Source organism: Ailuropoda melanoleuca, chromosome 14, assembly GCF_002007445.2.
Source record: "Ailuropoda melanoleuca isolate Jingjing chromosome 14, ASM200744v2, whole genome shotgun sequence".
Lineage (NCBI taxonomy): Eukaryota > Metazoa > Chordata > Mammalia > Carnivora > Ursidae > Ailuropoda > Ailuropoda melanoleuca.
Genome location: NC_048231.1, coordinates 65454512 through 65471384, shown reverse-complemented (window position 1 = coordinate 65471384; position 16873 = coordinate 65454512). Strand labels below are relative to the sequence as shown.

Sequence of the window (16873 nt, the reverse complement as noted above, 5' to 3'; positions counted from 1 at the left end):
ATAAATAGGTGACCAAATACCTATGAAAAATTTGAGTCACTGCTTTTGTGATTGGACATTATTTACACTCATGTTACTCATTCGTTATCCTCAGAAATTAGGGTCATGGTATACTTTACAGACACTATAAATTTTATTCTTTAATGTGTTTGTATCAGATTTGGGGTTTGACTTAAACTAAGATAGTGCAGGATCTGTTGGTTTTTCAAATACTGAATTATAAGTATCCATTCTTTCAAGAGACTACTAAAGAGCAATTAAACAGCCACTTCTGTGTCTAAATGGTTCAGCCTTTTTTTTTTCTTTTCTCATTGACACTCCCATGCGGAGAATAAATGGGGAACTACCACACAAAGGCAACGTAAAATTCAAAGACAAAGATAATTTAGGCAGACACATTAATTGCATACATTCTGACCTTGATGAAGTGCAAATTATTACAATTACAGAAAGGCAGATATTATATACTTATCACTACAGGCTTATTTGTTTTCCTTATTGAATTCTACTGCGGGGGGGAAGCATCGCAATTATATGTAATATGATTGTATTGAAATTAGTTTTTCAAAGTGCTTTTTGAAAGAAAGCAGAAGAAGCCAACTCTGTGAAACTCCAGCAAAAAGAAATTGTTAGATCATATAATCAAAGGGAAAATGGAATTATCAAGCTTAGAAACCTATAAGTACCTAAGATCTTGGTATGTTTTCCTAAGAGGTCTCATGGTATTTCCTGGGACAACAACATCATCCAATCCCTCAGCTCCAATGTCTTCCCCTTCCCGTGGTGGCAACTCAATTTTAATTTTCCATGATAGCCTAGTTTGAGAAGTATTAGCACAAGGATGGTCAGGGGAACAGGATTCTATGAACTCTATCATGCTGAGTTTCTCTCAGTGTCAATGAGAACAGGATCAGCATTTCTAGTCTAAAAAGAACAATTATTCTCTGGCAAAAGTCACCAACTCCTCTGATCCTTATAAAGACATATTGAGTGGTTAGATGGGCTGTACACACATTTTATCCAATGATTTATTCAAACTTCTCTCCATTCTTTCATGAGTATTATGCCAAGAAACATCAGGCATTTATGTGCTCTTTAGTATAAATTAACATTAATTAATAAAATGAAATATTATAATAACTAGCTCTCTCAATGAGAACATTGAATGCATGTTTTGTGGATATATAATTCTTGATCAGTTTGGCAGAACCAATGTATATTACAAAATTATTCTAAACATTGTATTGTTCTGCTTCCATTGTCTCTCCACACCCTGCTCGTTTCAGCATTCCCTGCAAGTTTTAGTTAGAATGATGTTACCACAGAGTCTAGCCTCTCCGGCTAGAGAGATACAGTGGGCATCATGAGTGTTTGATGATTTAATGGCCTAAGGGTCTCCACGTATCAGAGATTATTAAGGGTTTTTGTTTTTGTTTTGTTTCTGTCCAAACTAGTGCCCTTTTGGGGTAATTTTGTTATACATATTATATCTATTGTCAAACTCCACAGTATTATAGAATTACTATTTCCCCAACTATCTTATTTCCCCTTATGGCTTTGCTCCCATCCATTGCTCTGTTCTATTGATGAATAGATCACATATATCATAATATATATTACATATGTTACAATACTGTATATGATATTATTTTATACAATTGCTTTTTAAATCAGGTAAGATAAAAAGCAGAAAATATGCAGTAGTAGTGTCCATTATAATTATATAGTTATCTTTATTTAGCTTATTTTTCTCTTGATTAACATTTTATTGTCTTGAAGAAAACTTTTCTATAGTTTATACATAATTTATCTGCTATTAAAGAATAAGAAAAAATTTCCCCAATCACCTAAGTTTCTCTATCAGTGGGCACATTGTTCCAGGTGATATGGTATCTGGATTAGTTGTTTCCCCATTAAACGTGGCTCTACTTAGTTAAGTGGAATGTAAATCACTCTTTCACCACATCTTAGCCTAATAATCATTTTTTGATACCCCATGTCACTGAGAGAATATATTCCTACCAAAATAATTATACCTGAATCACTTAGACTTCTTCATAATTAGAAGCAAAGAAAAGATTAAATATCAAACAAGAATTTCAATAGGAAGAGTATGGGGTTGTCTCTGTCATTGACTGCCAATAGATGAACTAATACTAATTATCCTTAATTTCTGTTTACACATAATTACTGAATTCTCAAGTGTGATTGGCCTACCCAATCAAGCCACATGCCACTGAACTACCTAAGTTCCACAATTCAAAGCCTAACTCTAGAATTATATGAAGAATGCGGAGATGAAATGAATGTGAGCTACTAAAATGGTACCTCCATGGGAAAAAAATAGAAGACATCTTAGTTTCCATCCCTCAATGATAGATTAGGCAAATCCAATAGCTTTCTAGTCACTTTTGATTGTTAAAGAAGTCCCAAATCAACTCTAAACACATCTCTTCCCTTACCCTGCCTCAGACTTGACCCTTGACTAGGGATTTACACTAGGGAAGAGACATGCTCTATATCACTCCTTTTTTTTTCTCTTACTTACCTCCTTCCTGTTTCTTTTCTTTCTCTTTCTTTCTTTCTTTCTTTCTTTCTTTCTTTCTTTCTTTCTTTCTTCTTTCTTTCTTTCTTTTTTTTCTTTCCCTAGGTTAGGGGGTGGGTGGCACATAGGCTTTATTCTTGGCTGGGAAGCAATTGCAATTCACTATCTGTTGCTGTTGCCCTCTGGCTAACACTGACTCATCATTGATACTTCTAGGTAGCAGTCCTCTTGGGGCTCATGGGTGAAGTTTTTTGTTTTGTTTTGTTTTGTTTTGCTTTATTTTTGTTTTTTGTTTTGGTTTCAGTTTGTTTTCTCCAAGGGAGCAGGGTACTGTGTATTATGCCTACTGCAGAGTTCACTGATGTGTCTTATTATCTGTTAGCAACTTCAGCCTGACTTCTTTTAGTTCCTGCCCATACAGTTGCTCCTATAAAATCACTGCTGCTGAGATATGGTTGGTTGGCCAAGAACCCTTTTACTTGAGATTTCGGCAAACATTTCAAGCCTAGGTGCATTCTGCAGTGTCCACTAGATCCACATGGATACACACATGAGTATTGTCATGCCAAAAAAGTGGGAGGGAGGCTATTTCCCTTCTGCCCCCTTTCTCTCAATCCATTGCTCATCTGCTAAGTTTCTCACAATGGCAGATCAGTACAACTGTACTGTGAGGGAGAAGGAATAACTTTCCATGTGTGTATTTGACATTTGAATTAGTTCTTCAAAAAACTGTGGTATCATTTGTTCATTTGCTTTACGTTGTGCTGTCAAATGTTCTATGTATAATGGGAATATCGGCCCTTAGAGGTCATATGTCTGGTAAATACTTACCTATTTTATAGATTCCTTTTTTTAAAAACAAGATTTTATGTATTTATGTATGTATGCATTTATTTATTTATTTGAGGGAGAGTGCTCTCACTTGAGTGGCGTCTGGGGTGAGGGGTGGTCAGCAGGGGAGGGGCAGAGGGGGAAGAAGAGGGACAAGCAGACTGGCAGTAGAGCCGAGAGCCCCACGGGGGGCAAATTGTTGGTTAGATGCCATGTACACAGAAATGCCTTAACTGTATGCATGTTGTCAGGCCTGAGGGCCTCTTCTGTCCTTATCAAGGGGAGTGCTAACCTTCTCTCCTTTCATACAACACTCCTTTTCTTTTTTTATTTTTTTACCATATTATGCTGAACATTAAATTTTTATATAATAAAATTTATCGTATTTTATGATTCTGAATTTTGTGTTATACCTTGAAAGTCTTTTCTCTCTCCATGATTATAATTTCATCATTTTTAGCACTCATAAAAATTATATATGTAGATATTCATTTGAAATTTATTTTATTCTAAGGGCAATGGTGGAGATCCATTTTTTTTTTAAGTAGCTGTATAATTTTTCCCAATGTAGTTTACGTAAGACTTTGTATTTTCTACACTGATTGTAATAATTAATATGTATTAAATATCATTTTGGTTTTTGGGATTCCACTTCTAAATCAGTTAAGATAGTCATTTCCTAGATATTGTATTCTTTACTATAGCTTTGTAATTGTTCAAATTATGTCTTTGAAATAGTGACTTTAAAGAAATAAAATATCTTTCTAATTATTTAAGTCTTCTTATATACTTCACAGTAGAGTTCTAATATTTTCCTCATTAAGTGCAATACACTTATTTTTACATTTATTGCTAGATATTTTATGCTTTGTTTTGCTATCTCTCTGATCCTGTGCTTATTTTCTTGTCATGTTTTCTAAATTGTTATTATATATATGCAGATATAAATGTTTTAATAATTGTTTTATATCTATATATCTATATATATATGAATTACCATTGCTACCTGCAAAATTATCAAAGTATCTTATATTTCATACTTATGTTGCACGACATCCTATCTTTCTTTTCCTCCTCCTCTTCTTTTCTATGCCTCTTTTACCTCACCGATTTTAATAGGAATGTATCAAGCACTTTATTATTTAAAAAATAAAAAACATTTTACTTACGTGTAATTGTGTATGTGTTTTTAGATGTGAATAAATGTATTCCTGACAGATTTCAGGTTTGATCTGGACTCAAAGATGAGTTATGTAATTTTATTTAAATATTTAATTCTTATTATAAATTCCTTAATATTAAATTGTATTTTGTTCTGTGTATTACTTTAATGTTCAAAGATTCTATTTATTGGTATTTATTTCAGATTTTCTGTATTGCTATAATTGATCTTGGTCTTTGTTTTTTGTTTGTTTTTTTAAAATCAGACCTTTACCAGTTGCTGGCTTAACTGAGAAAGCACAGTCTGAAACAAGGATTAAAGTATATATGGGAAGTAGATATCCAGTAGGAGTGAGGAGGCAAACATAAGCAGGCAAAAAGATGTAACATGATGTCATGGATCATTGTTGACCACTTCTTATGACAAGCCATACAGAGATATGACAGGTAGCTCAGGAATTATGCTCGTATGTATTAGCTTGCTAGGGTTACCATAGCAAAATAGCACAGACTGAGTGGCTTAAACAACAGAAACATTTTCTCTTAGTTCTGGAGGATAGTCTTCCAAGTGTTGGAAGATTTGGTCTCTCTGAAGATCTCTTTCTTTGCCTTGCAGATAGCTACCTCTTTACTGTGTCCTCAAATGGTCTCTCCTCTGTATATGCTCATCCTTGGTGTCTTTGTATGTGTCCAAATTACCTCTTACAAGGACACCAGTCTGACTGGATGAGGGCCCACCCTAACAGCCTCATTTTGGGGTTATCCTCCCTAAAGGCCCTATTTCCAAATACAGTCCCTTTTGAGGGAAATACTGGGGGTTAGGGCTTTAGCATAGGAATTTGGGGGAACACAATTCAGTCCATAACACCATACAAAGGAAACTTCATCCAGATGGTCCATGGAAGGAAAAATGGAGAAAGCTTTAAAAAAAAAAAAAAAATTAAGTCCCCCTCATTTTTCATTGACAAAAATTTATCCCACAAGACCTACCTCTCCCAAATTGTAGTCTTTTGTAGAAAAGGCAAGAGGAGGGCAGTCACAGGAATAGCCTTAGAGTGTGGGGCCCTCTGGCCAGAAAACTAGGGCTTCAGGGGTGCCTGGGTGGCACAGCGGTCAAACGTCTGCCTTCGGCTCAGGACATGATCCCGGCGTTATGGGATCGAGCCCCACATCAGGCTCCTCTGCTATGAGCCTGCTTCTTCCTCTCCCACTCCCCCTGCTTGTGTTCCTTCTCTCGCTGGCTGTCTCTATCTCTGTCAAATAAATAAATAAAATCTTTAAAAAAAAAAAAAAGAAAAAGAAGAAAACCTAGGGCTTCAGCTTGTATTCTAAGCCAACCAAGAGTATCAGAAACACCGTAGAAGTAGTGCCGTTCAGATCTGAGGCGCTATGTACGGTTTGTCTCTACACAGTTTTCTTATGATTATGCTGACTTTGTGAGGGGAATTTGGGATATTTCATTTTCTTTCGGAATTAAATTGTACCAGGATTATTTGTTTAATGAATTTGAAATAGTTCACTTGGGAAATCATGTTGATTGTGACATTTTAGAGAACATTTTTTATCAACATTCTCTATTTGTTTTTAATGATGACTCATCTATTTAAGGTTTTAATTACTCTTCTTGAATTAATTTTAATAATTTATATATTCCTAAAACTTCTCCATTGCATTTGTTTTCAAATATATTTACATTGCTTTATATGAAATTATACTTCAAAAGTCTAATTAATTTGCTCTTTATCTTTGAATATTTCCACTTTCTTGTGTTAATATCTTTTAACCTATCACTTCTCATTATGCCTTAAATGTATTGTTCTTTATCTTTTCAATTTGTTAGCTTCTGCTTTTTAAAAAAGTGTATTATTCCTTTTTTTAAGCCTCTATTGTAGTTTTTAGCAAAAACACACATAAACAAATGAAACCAAATAATAAAGCTTTCTAACTTTCATCTTTGTCTCTTGTTTGCTTTAGCTAGTGTTTGATATTGTTCTTTTTACCTAAGAACTTTGAGTCAATTGCCTTTAAACATGTATCTGTTATGTAAATACCTGTATTTTAAATCTGAGTGACTTTTGTTTTTGAGATACAGGAGTTCAAGGCTTTTAAATGTATTGATATTTATTGTCATAGGAGTGTTTGGTCTAAAATCTGCCACCTCATTTTATGAAAATTGATTGAGTATAATTCTACATACAATAAAATAAAATATCCTAATTTCTTGCTTCAGTGAGTTTTGAAAATTGTATGCATCCATATATCCACAACTCAAAAGCAGAGATAGAAATTATTCCATACCCTTTTCCAATCAAATTTCCAAACCTGCCAAAGCAACCACATTCTGACTTGTAACATCAAGTCTTGTTCTTATGTCACAAAAATGGAACCGCATGGTATGCATTTTTTGCTATATTCTTTTCGTCTGCATAATGTTTTTGAAATTCATCCTCATTTTTATGTATATGAGTAGATTGCTTCATTTAGTAGCTGAATAGTGTTGTGCTATATAAATAAAGCTAAATTTATCCTTTCTCCTGTTGATAGGCATTTGGTTGTGTCCATTATGGGACTATTAAAAATTGTTATGGGCTGAATTTTATGTCTCCAAATGAAGCCCTAATCACTGCTACTTCAGAATGGAACTGTACTTGGAGATAGGAACTTTGAAGAGATAAGTTTAAGTTAGAATGAGGTCACCTGAGTGGTCCTTACTCCAATCTGACTGCTATTTTATAAGAAGTCTGGACATACCAGAAATACCTGGAGTGCATGTGCACAGAAGAAGACCTGATGAGCACACAGTAAGAAGAGAGTCAGCCATCTGCAAGCCAAGGAGAGAAGCCTCAGAAGAAACCAAACCTGCTGACACCTTGAGCATGTTCTTCTGGTGTCCAGAACTAGGAGAAAATAAATTTTTTTTGTCTAGTTCACTTACTCTGTGGTATTTTGTTTATGACAGTCCTAGCAAACTAATACATGGATCAAGCTTCTGTGAACATATTGACACACTTTTTTTTTTTTGACATATGTTTTCTTTTCTCTTGAGTGAATACCTTGGAGTGGAATTGGATTTATGTCTAATTAGAAAAAAAATTGCCAGACGTTTCTCCAAAATGGTTGTATAATTTTACACTCCCATCAATAATGCGTGAAGCTCCAGTTGTTCTATATTCCTGCTGATGTTTGGTGTCAGTCTTTTTATTTGAGCCGTTCCAATGGGGATGAGATGGTGTTTACTTTGCTTTTAATTTGCTTTTTCTTGAAGACTAATAACATGGAACACTTTTTCATATGCTTATTTGCCATTATTTAGCTTTTTGTTATGTTACTTATCTCTTCAGTTTATTTTTGAGTGGCTCTATTTAATTTTGAATAGCTTTATATTATTGATTTATGGAAGTTCTTTATTAAAATTTTTTAAAAATTGATGTAATTTGTTAAATACATGTATTAAAAATAGTTTTTCCTAATCAATATCTTTTCTATTCAATTTAATGGTTATTTTTGATCAACAGTAAAGTTTAACTTTGGGGACATATTTGTGCTTTTCTTCTTATGGTTAATGTTTTTTATATCCTATCCAGCACATCTAAATCTATCCTAAGATTACAAAGATATCATCCTATGTTTTCTTCTGGAAGATTTATGGCTATAGGCTTTTGTGTTTGGCTCTGTGCTGCATCCTGTACTAATTTTTTGAGTATGGAATAAAATGCCTTCAACATAGTTCTTTGTAAGGACTATACTATTCTTGTGCCCATTCTTTAGACTGAATTTAAAAAAAATTAATAAAATTGGCATGTTTTTCCTTATCCTAGTTATAGTAAATTCCCCTTTTTCTGCTACTCTTCCTAGGATAAGAGCCACATAGTTCTCTCCTCCCTCTCCTATGAAAAGCTAACCACTTTCTGAAATTTAGTTCATTTAAGTTTTATATTTTCAGCTCTCTAGTATTTGTATTTTTTGTTCTCATTGTTGTGTTGGTTTTAGTAAGGAGAGAACTTACTTAAAGGAATTATTGTAAGGTTGATGAAAAATACTATTGCAATAGGGCAAGGGACTTACTGAAGTCAGGCAGCTACTCTGACCATGACATTTGCAAGCAGGTTAAAAAAAAAAATTCTCTGGTATGTGTTAATAGTTTGAGTGATTATCTCTTGTGAGACCTAGATCCTTTATAGAGATACTACAGAAAGTGGTATTTTCATGTATATTGTTTTTCCTGGTTTTCCATATCTTTCTGTATGCTTTGCTATTTGGTTTGTCTTACTTGGAGTCTTAAAAGATATATACATTGTTTTTATTTTTTCTAGTATCATAGTTACAAATTTAATTAACATAACTAAATGTATATTTGTCATTTACCACTTTTAGAAATAGTGTCATTTCATTTCACATACCTTCCCCTATTATTTCAAACTTCCAAAGCTTTTTTTTAAATAGTTTATTTTATTTTATTTTATTTTATTTTATTTATTTATTTGACAGAGATAGAGACAGCCAGCGAGAGAGGGAACACAAGCAGGGGGAGTGGGAGAGGAAGAAGCAGGCTCATAGCAGAAGAGCCTGATGTGGGGCTCGATCCCAGAATGCTGGGATCACGCCCTGAGCTGAAGGCAGACGCTTAACCGCTGTGCCACCCAGGCGCCCCTCAAACTTCCAAAGCTTTATTATAAAGCCTTAGAAATAGTTGTACTAAGATATGATATTTAACACTATTTTATTACCTACAATCTATTTAAAACTTTGTAATATTTATGCTATTTAATAGTACCTTAAAGCTTTTTTAGCCTTTTATATTTTAATAAATCCAATGATCATTGCTACATTTTAATAATGTGGCTTCTCATTACTAGATTGATTTTGAGGTTCCCCATGGTTAGCTGGAATAATGTTTAGCTGGAAATAAAGTTAATTATTTTTTAGAATAATATATAGGTAGCATATCTCTGATCTATTACATGTTCAAGACTATTTTCTTTTTTTTAATGATTTTTTTATTATATTATGTATTTTCTTAATATATTGCAGAAATCACTCCATTCTTTTGGACAATGAAAGTCATTTGGGGCTGGGGGAAGCCAAAAAATACCACCACACACACACCCACACACACACACACACACACACGCCAGCTTTTTTTTTCTTTTCTATTTTGAATACTTGTTCTTTCCTTCTAAATTCCATAGGATGATTTAGTTACATATTTTAGTAATTTAATAATATATACTCTTAAATTGTTAGTTGTAGTATTTTTCTCTGTAGTATTTTTGTGTAGTATATTGGAGCAAGGGGGACCACAGAACCTACAATAAAATCAACCCCTACTCAATGTTTCAAAATGTGTTGGATTGGATTATGCTTCACACTTTGAGCTGGGTTAGCAAATGCTTTTTTGCTTTTCCTTATTTTTGTAATTTTTTTCTCCTTTGGAAGGAGTAAGTTTTGTTTCCTTTTATTTAATTGTACTTCCCTAGAAATGTCAACTTCTTTCAATTGGTAAACTACCAAATGTTGCATCTCTGATAGTAAAAACCACCACTAGAAAACATACATCAAAAATATGTATATTTAATTTCACTTAAAAAATTAGGTTTAGTATATTGGCTATGTTGGTTAATTTTATTTTTCAAACATATATAAATATATTTGTATTCAAAGTTTGGAAGGTTGAATGGGAAATCACTTAGAAGTTTACATATTGCAAATACAGATTCACATTGCATCTTGTTGATAAATGTCTCCATTTTTCTCCAGATGCTCTAATTTTATCAGGTTGGCATTTTATTTTCAAAATCCAAATAAATTAGCATGGCCTACAAAGCCCTTCGACACTTGCATACAGTCTATCTACCCATTTGTCTATCTATCCAGCAAGATCAATCCCTCCATACAACCAATACAAAAATCAAATTCAATTACTCAAAAAACTCTTTAGGATTCTGTATTCTACCTCAGTGCCTCTGTAAATGTTACTCTGCTGCCTAGATTGCTTATCTTTTTTTTCTGCCTCGTGAGGGACTCAAACTTGTCATCAATGTCCAAATCATATACCATATTCTCCATAGGAAGCATAATAGAAAAAGTCATACTCATGTATACCTACTGTATTAGTAGCAATTTTTATAAAGTATTTCAGTTACTTGTACTCTTTGCTGAATGAATAGACCTCAATAGTTTTATGGCTAAACAGCTGATTTTCATTAATTATTTTTTTAAGATTTTATTTATTTATTTCACAGTGATAGAGACAGCCAGCGAAAGAGGGAACACAAGCAGGGGGAGTGGGAGAGGAAGAAACAGGCTCCCAGTGGAGGAGCCTGATGCGGGGCTCGATCCCAGGACTCTGGGATCACGCTCTGAGCTGAAGGCAGATGTTTAATGACTGAGCCACCCAGGTGCCCCAAGGTTTTCATTAATTATTGAGCCACATTTCTGTACTACTTATATTAAGCAAATCTAGTTTGAAATTCATCAAAATCTATTTGTCACTAAGGACAGTGAAATAGAGCACAGCCTTGCAGTTTTTGAGACCCTCAACTTAGTAATAACCTCTCAATACCTTATATTTATCACAGACTCCTCCTTACTCTTCCTTCTTGTTGAAAGAGCTTTAATATTTTTAGGTACAAAATATGTAAAAAAATATATATAACCTAAATATAAGGTGCATTTAGAGACCTTTAGATGGAGGGGACTGGCTATGTGTTAGTTCTATGAATACAAATTATTTCATAATTCTTGTAAGACAGTAGCTTAATCCTAGACTATTCTCTCAAGTATGCCAGCAGTAATAGCCAAATTGGCTGAAGTATGTGTAAAGATGTATTATCCATGACAGGAACTATGAAAGGTCAGAAAGTCATTATCAGTCAAGAAGGAGGCAAAAAATAGTTATGGGTGGAACAATAAATTTTCAATATAAGAAAAACAAGAAAAACATAATTTTTCTTGGCAGCATTTGGTATTTTAGCATATTTCTGCTTAAAGCTGTTTGTCTTCCTACTCAAAGGTTTCAACTTAAAAGGAATTCTAGTTGATCTAAAAGCAAGAGATAAATGTTGATATTGCAATATTGATATTGATTTTTTTTAATAGAGAACAGTTATAAAGTTTTCTTGACACAGGATCAAAAGGTCTGTTGCTGAATTCTTCAATTCTTAACCGATATCTACTCGATGTCTTCAATCACACAGCATATATTACCAGCTGAGAAAAAAATATTTCAAATTAAAATCTCTGCCAAAATTATAAATATGTATTTATATAAGTACAAAGCAAGGTACATTATTCTTTGCAAAGAGAAACATTAATGAAAATATTGATAAGACTATTAAACTCTAATATCAAGTAAGTGATGATTTCAAATTAGAAAAAAAAATCAAAATTATGGCTCATACAACTCTCATCTTTTCATTGTTTCTCTTGGCTGTTGCCAGTAATAAACTATTTGTGTTACCAGGTAGCCATCTTTCCTAACAACCTATTTTAGGATGCTAGTTGTTTTTTGGAATTAAATAACAATTCCAGATAATAACATTTTTCAATATCTTATCTGGAATCTTTTCCACTCTGGTAAATGTCATTTTTAAACTTAATCTCAAGATACTACAATTCATAATATTTAATTGTTCTGTGATTTATTTTGATTTCCAACAGATATATGCTTTTCCCTTATGACTTTAGAAATAAGCCAATGTATATTTTTTCTGGTCCTTAAACGTTCTAAGACTACCTATAAATCCTTAATTATAAAATGGATAGAAAATAAATTTCATGGGATCAGTTACTCTTCCTGCCTTGTCACTACATCACCAGTTTCTAGAATAGTGGCTAGCACATAGGTAAATATTCACTACACATTTGTGTTATAAATAAACGATTGCATGAACTCATGTAGAGCAGAATAAATTATTTTCATTCTCATTGTAGGGGCAATTTAAACTAGTCTCTTATAAAAGGATCCTCCTTAGTTTTAAAATATTTTGATAATCAGGCATGCTTCAATATGAGTCACCTTCAAAATCAGTGATTTAGCTTGTCTACACGTTCCCTCCTCTAAAGAGGAATGAAAAATAGGCATGTCCTTTCTAAAGGCATGTGAGGTGGCCTCCTCACTGAGATATCTTACGCCTTTTAGTTGTTTTGCATTCATATAAAACTCATTGGTGATAGCTTAGAGCAATCTGAGGACTTGAATGTAAACCTGAGGCAAGCAAGATCTGGAAACAACTTTGCAATATTCTTCTCACTACATGGATGTTTTGATAATGCTGCTACCTCTTTCAGAGTTATATCTTATATTTCAAATGAGATTGAATCCACTGCTGTTAACGAATTACAAAAATCAATTCAACAATGCTATAAAATCTATTGTCATGCCAAACAGTTGAAACCTGTTGAGCTTTTTTCAAGTGTGAGAGTTATAATGGACTAGGCAAGGCAATGTTTACTCCAAAACAAGTAATTTTCATTCACTATACACCATATGTGTCTGATATGGCTAAAAAAAGTCTTTATAGGGGCGCCTGGGTGGCACAGCGGTTAAGCGTCTGCCTTCGGCTCAGGGCGTGATCCCGGCGTTGTGGGATCGCCCCACATCAGGCTCCTCCACTATGAGCCTGCTTCTTCCTCTCCCACTCCCCCTGCTTGTGTCCCCTCTCTCGCTGGCTGTCTCTATCTCTGTCGAATAAATAAATAAAATCTTTAAAAAAAAAACAAGTAAAAAATAAAAAAAAAAAAAAGAAAAAAAAAAAATAAAAAAGTCTTTATAACATAAAGATCACTTTGCACAGAAAGTGATAAAATTAGTAATATTAAAAATGTCATCCAGTTTACTTATGGATTTGGTATAGAAAATGTAACACTGATGAAAATTAAATGGTTGTTTTATTTTTCTTAACTGCTACTGGTCACAGTGTGTCCTGAAAATACATGTTACCTTCAAACTATAAATTCCATTGAACAGAGGTAGGAAGATATAGATTGTTATAAATTCCCAGGAAATTTTTTTTAAGCTAACAGTGAGCAAATTAGACTTTGTGCTATGACTGCTTTTCCTACTGATTTCAATTATCTCTAAGCAGATCCCATAAAGCACAAAGAGCCCTAGAAAAATAAATGTCCAAAAATAGGAAGTGCATGAATGTGCAACAAGACCTGCACAAAGACCATAGGGAAGCATACACCTGCCAAAGGTCCAGATAGAGCTGTGAGGCGGTGTCCCCGTAATAACAAAGGCATTGGTAATGCTGATGAGTTCTCCCTAGGACAAATGAGCAGGAGGTTAATGGTGGATGAGGGAAGACATTCATTCTTGCGGAGACTGAGAGAACAAAAAAAGGGAAAAAGCCATCATGTTTGAATAATAAGTGGGATTTTAAAATTGTATTGTTAGAAGCCTTAAAGAAGTAGTTATATCAAAGCAATCCTTGTCTTTGCTATTTGCTAGTAGGGTGAGCTTGGGCAAGTTACTAATCCTCTCTGAAATTATTCATGCCTAACAAGGTGATATTGATAGTAACATTTTCTTATAATCTTTAGATAATTTAATGTATATTAAGTTTTTAGAATTACTTGGTACATAGTTAATGCTTAATAAACATTTAATAATAGTTGTTATGCCTTTGCTTTGAGCCATTCCTTTTCAATCAAGTGACTGTCCAAGGCTTATGTGCTCCCTGAAGCATATTTTCTCCCGGCATATATTAGATATATTTGAATAAGTGATACGGTCTTATTTTTTTAGAGCTCCATAAGAGGTTCCCATTCACCCTTTGTTTATTGCCAGGTAATGGGTAATAATCACCCCATGCAAAGTACTGTGTGAAGTAAGTTATGACATGTTCACACAATGAGATTAAAGAACTTCTTTCCTGAAAAAGAAGTAAAACAGCACAAATATATGGTAATACATAAAACATGGAATAAATGAGCTATAGAGTGCTATGGCATGTATAGGAGAAAAAGATTACTTTGGGCTAGGAGGACAAAATGAGCTACTCAAGGAATTTATTTATGGTCACCTTGATGAGTGAGAGGAACTGTCATAGGCAGACTTGAGAGAGCAGATCCTCTTTCTTTTTTTAATTTAAATTCAAGCTAGTTAACCTATAGTGTTGTATCCATTTCAGGAGTTAAATTTAGTGATTCCTCACTTACATATAACACCCAGTGCTCATCCCAACACATGCCCTCTTCAGTACCCATCACCCATTTAGCCATCCCCCTACTCATCTCCCCTTCAGCAACCCTCACTTTGTGAGATAACAGATTTTCTACGTGGAAGAATGATTATGAAAAAAAATAGGTATACAGGAGGGAAATAAATATATCTCTCATACTGTAAGAAACTTGGCTTGATTTGCTCACAGGAGGCATATGGATAAAAAGAGGGAGCTTATAGTAGGAACATGTAATTGTGGCAGCTAGAAAACAGGAAGACAAAACAAGAAGCTCATCAGGAGGCTAGTTCATTAATCTATATCAAGATGAAACCATGGATGAATGCCTGACCATAAATAAAAAAGAGAAGAAAATTGCAAGAGAAACTGGAGATGTAAATTTGGAAAGATTTGACTGCAAGCACAAGTATATGCAAAGTCAAGGTGTCTTTGATGATGCCAAGGATTCATTTCAGAATAACCGGAAGAAACCTTATTTAATTCTGTATTGATCAACTTAACTTCCTAATGATACCTGTCATGGAAATCTCCAAATACATGTAATAGATGTCTAACTGCATGGATGAATACCTGAATCCCACTTTCTTCAATATATTAGCATTTCAATATACCCAAAGGTCAGGAAGTATCAAGTTTCCTTTTCTCTGGGCTAACTGTGGCTTAACTTTCCTTCAGCAAGATAAGAAAAACAAATCTCTTAGAAAGCCTTCAAAGTTATGCTGAGGCAATATATTGCTATTTTAATAGAAATTCATACATTTATTTTTCTGCTTTTTAATTGATTCAAAAAATGTGTGTATATCATTATGGCATGACATATATTTTTCCGTTTTTCATTATTGATAATACTAAAATTCACATCTAATTAACATATGCCATTTGAATCCTGCATTAAGACTACAACTTAAATATCACAGTTACACAGAGAAAACATGTTTGTAGATAAGACCCATGACGAATATAGTACTATAACAGCCTTGCCTTTAATTTAGAGAACTGTTTCAACTTCAAGAAGTGAAAAATTATTGAGTAATGATAGAAAAAATCCATTCCATACATTTACTCCTTTTATCCCTCTTATCTCTCAGAGAGAAAGTCTTCACTAAACATGAAAAAAAAAAGTGAAAATTATCAGACCCTTCTAACCATACTTTACAGAGCTTTAACGCCTCAATCTCTAGAGAACAGTTCAAGTTAGAGCATATTATCTCATACTGCCTGAAGATATTTATACCTCCTCCATGTGTCACATATCCTCCATACCTACATCGGAACTGCAAGGGAAGGATCTTATTTGCTGTTACCTGAGAATTTCCTTACGTATCTACAGAGCTTGCAGGGTGTTTTAGGTTGCCAGTTTTCACAAACTTGAGGATACCTGTGCACCCTGTAAATATGAGAAATATTTGAGTTCAGTATCCTTTTCAGAATAAGAAATACAATTTTGAAAATATACTTTGCCCTCAGAAACACTGTAAACCGTACAAAACCCTGGCACAGTGTATAGGTGTTTGGGAATATTAGACATTACAATTGGATCCAATCTAACAACTTGTTTTCTGTTATTTGTTTATTAATATGCTATTTTTAGTTCATGTTACATAAATATTTTAAATATTAATTTCATGTGGATGCTGTGAAAATAATTACATATTTAGTTATATATCCAATATATTTGTAAAACCACTTAGAAATTTTGGATTAATGTAAGATCTGTTGGCTATTTCCACTCATAGGTTTTTTTCTTGCTACTTTCACTCCTATTCATTTTCCTTTAATATTTTAGCACTTTAGATTAAATATTTTTCTATCAAACAGCAATTACTTTAAATGAGTATTAGGAAGTGATTATGGAATAGGGGATCATGTGGGTACAATTCTTGTCTCCAATGGAAAAAAAGTGGTGCTCCATATTATGCCAATTTACTTCACACAGGCCCAGAAGCTTCCTGATATTTTAAAGCAAATACTTACTTAATTAAAATATAGGTGGACCAAGGTTTAAATGCTTGTATTTGCAATTCAAAGATCTATAGGCCATGTTACACCTTTATGAAAATGATAAATCTTGTCTTATACATGATCCAGGGTACATCTTGACTTACCTTACTATGAGGCTTCCAGATGAAATTATTTTTTAAAGACTTTTGGT

The 16873-nt window shown here is 33.6% G+C and overlaps 1 non-coding gene across 1 annotated transcript; it reads right to left on the bottom strand.

The window, feature by feature from the left end:
- Positions 1 to 3567: 3567 nt before the first annotated feature.
- On the bottom strand, positions 3568 to 3690 carry LOC117796219. Its single transcript, XR_004620584.1, has one exon. It is a non-coding gene; the product is annotated as a U6atac minor spliceosomal RNA (small nuclear RNA).
- Positions 3691 to 16873: the final 13183 nt, after the last annotated feature.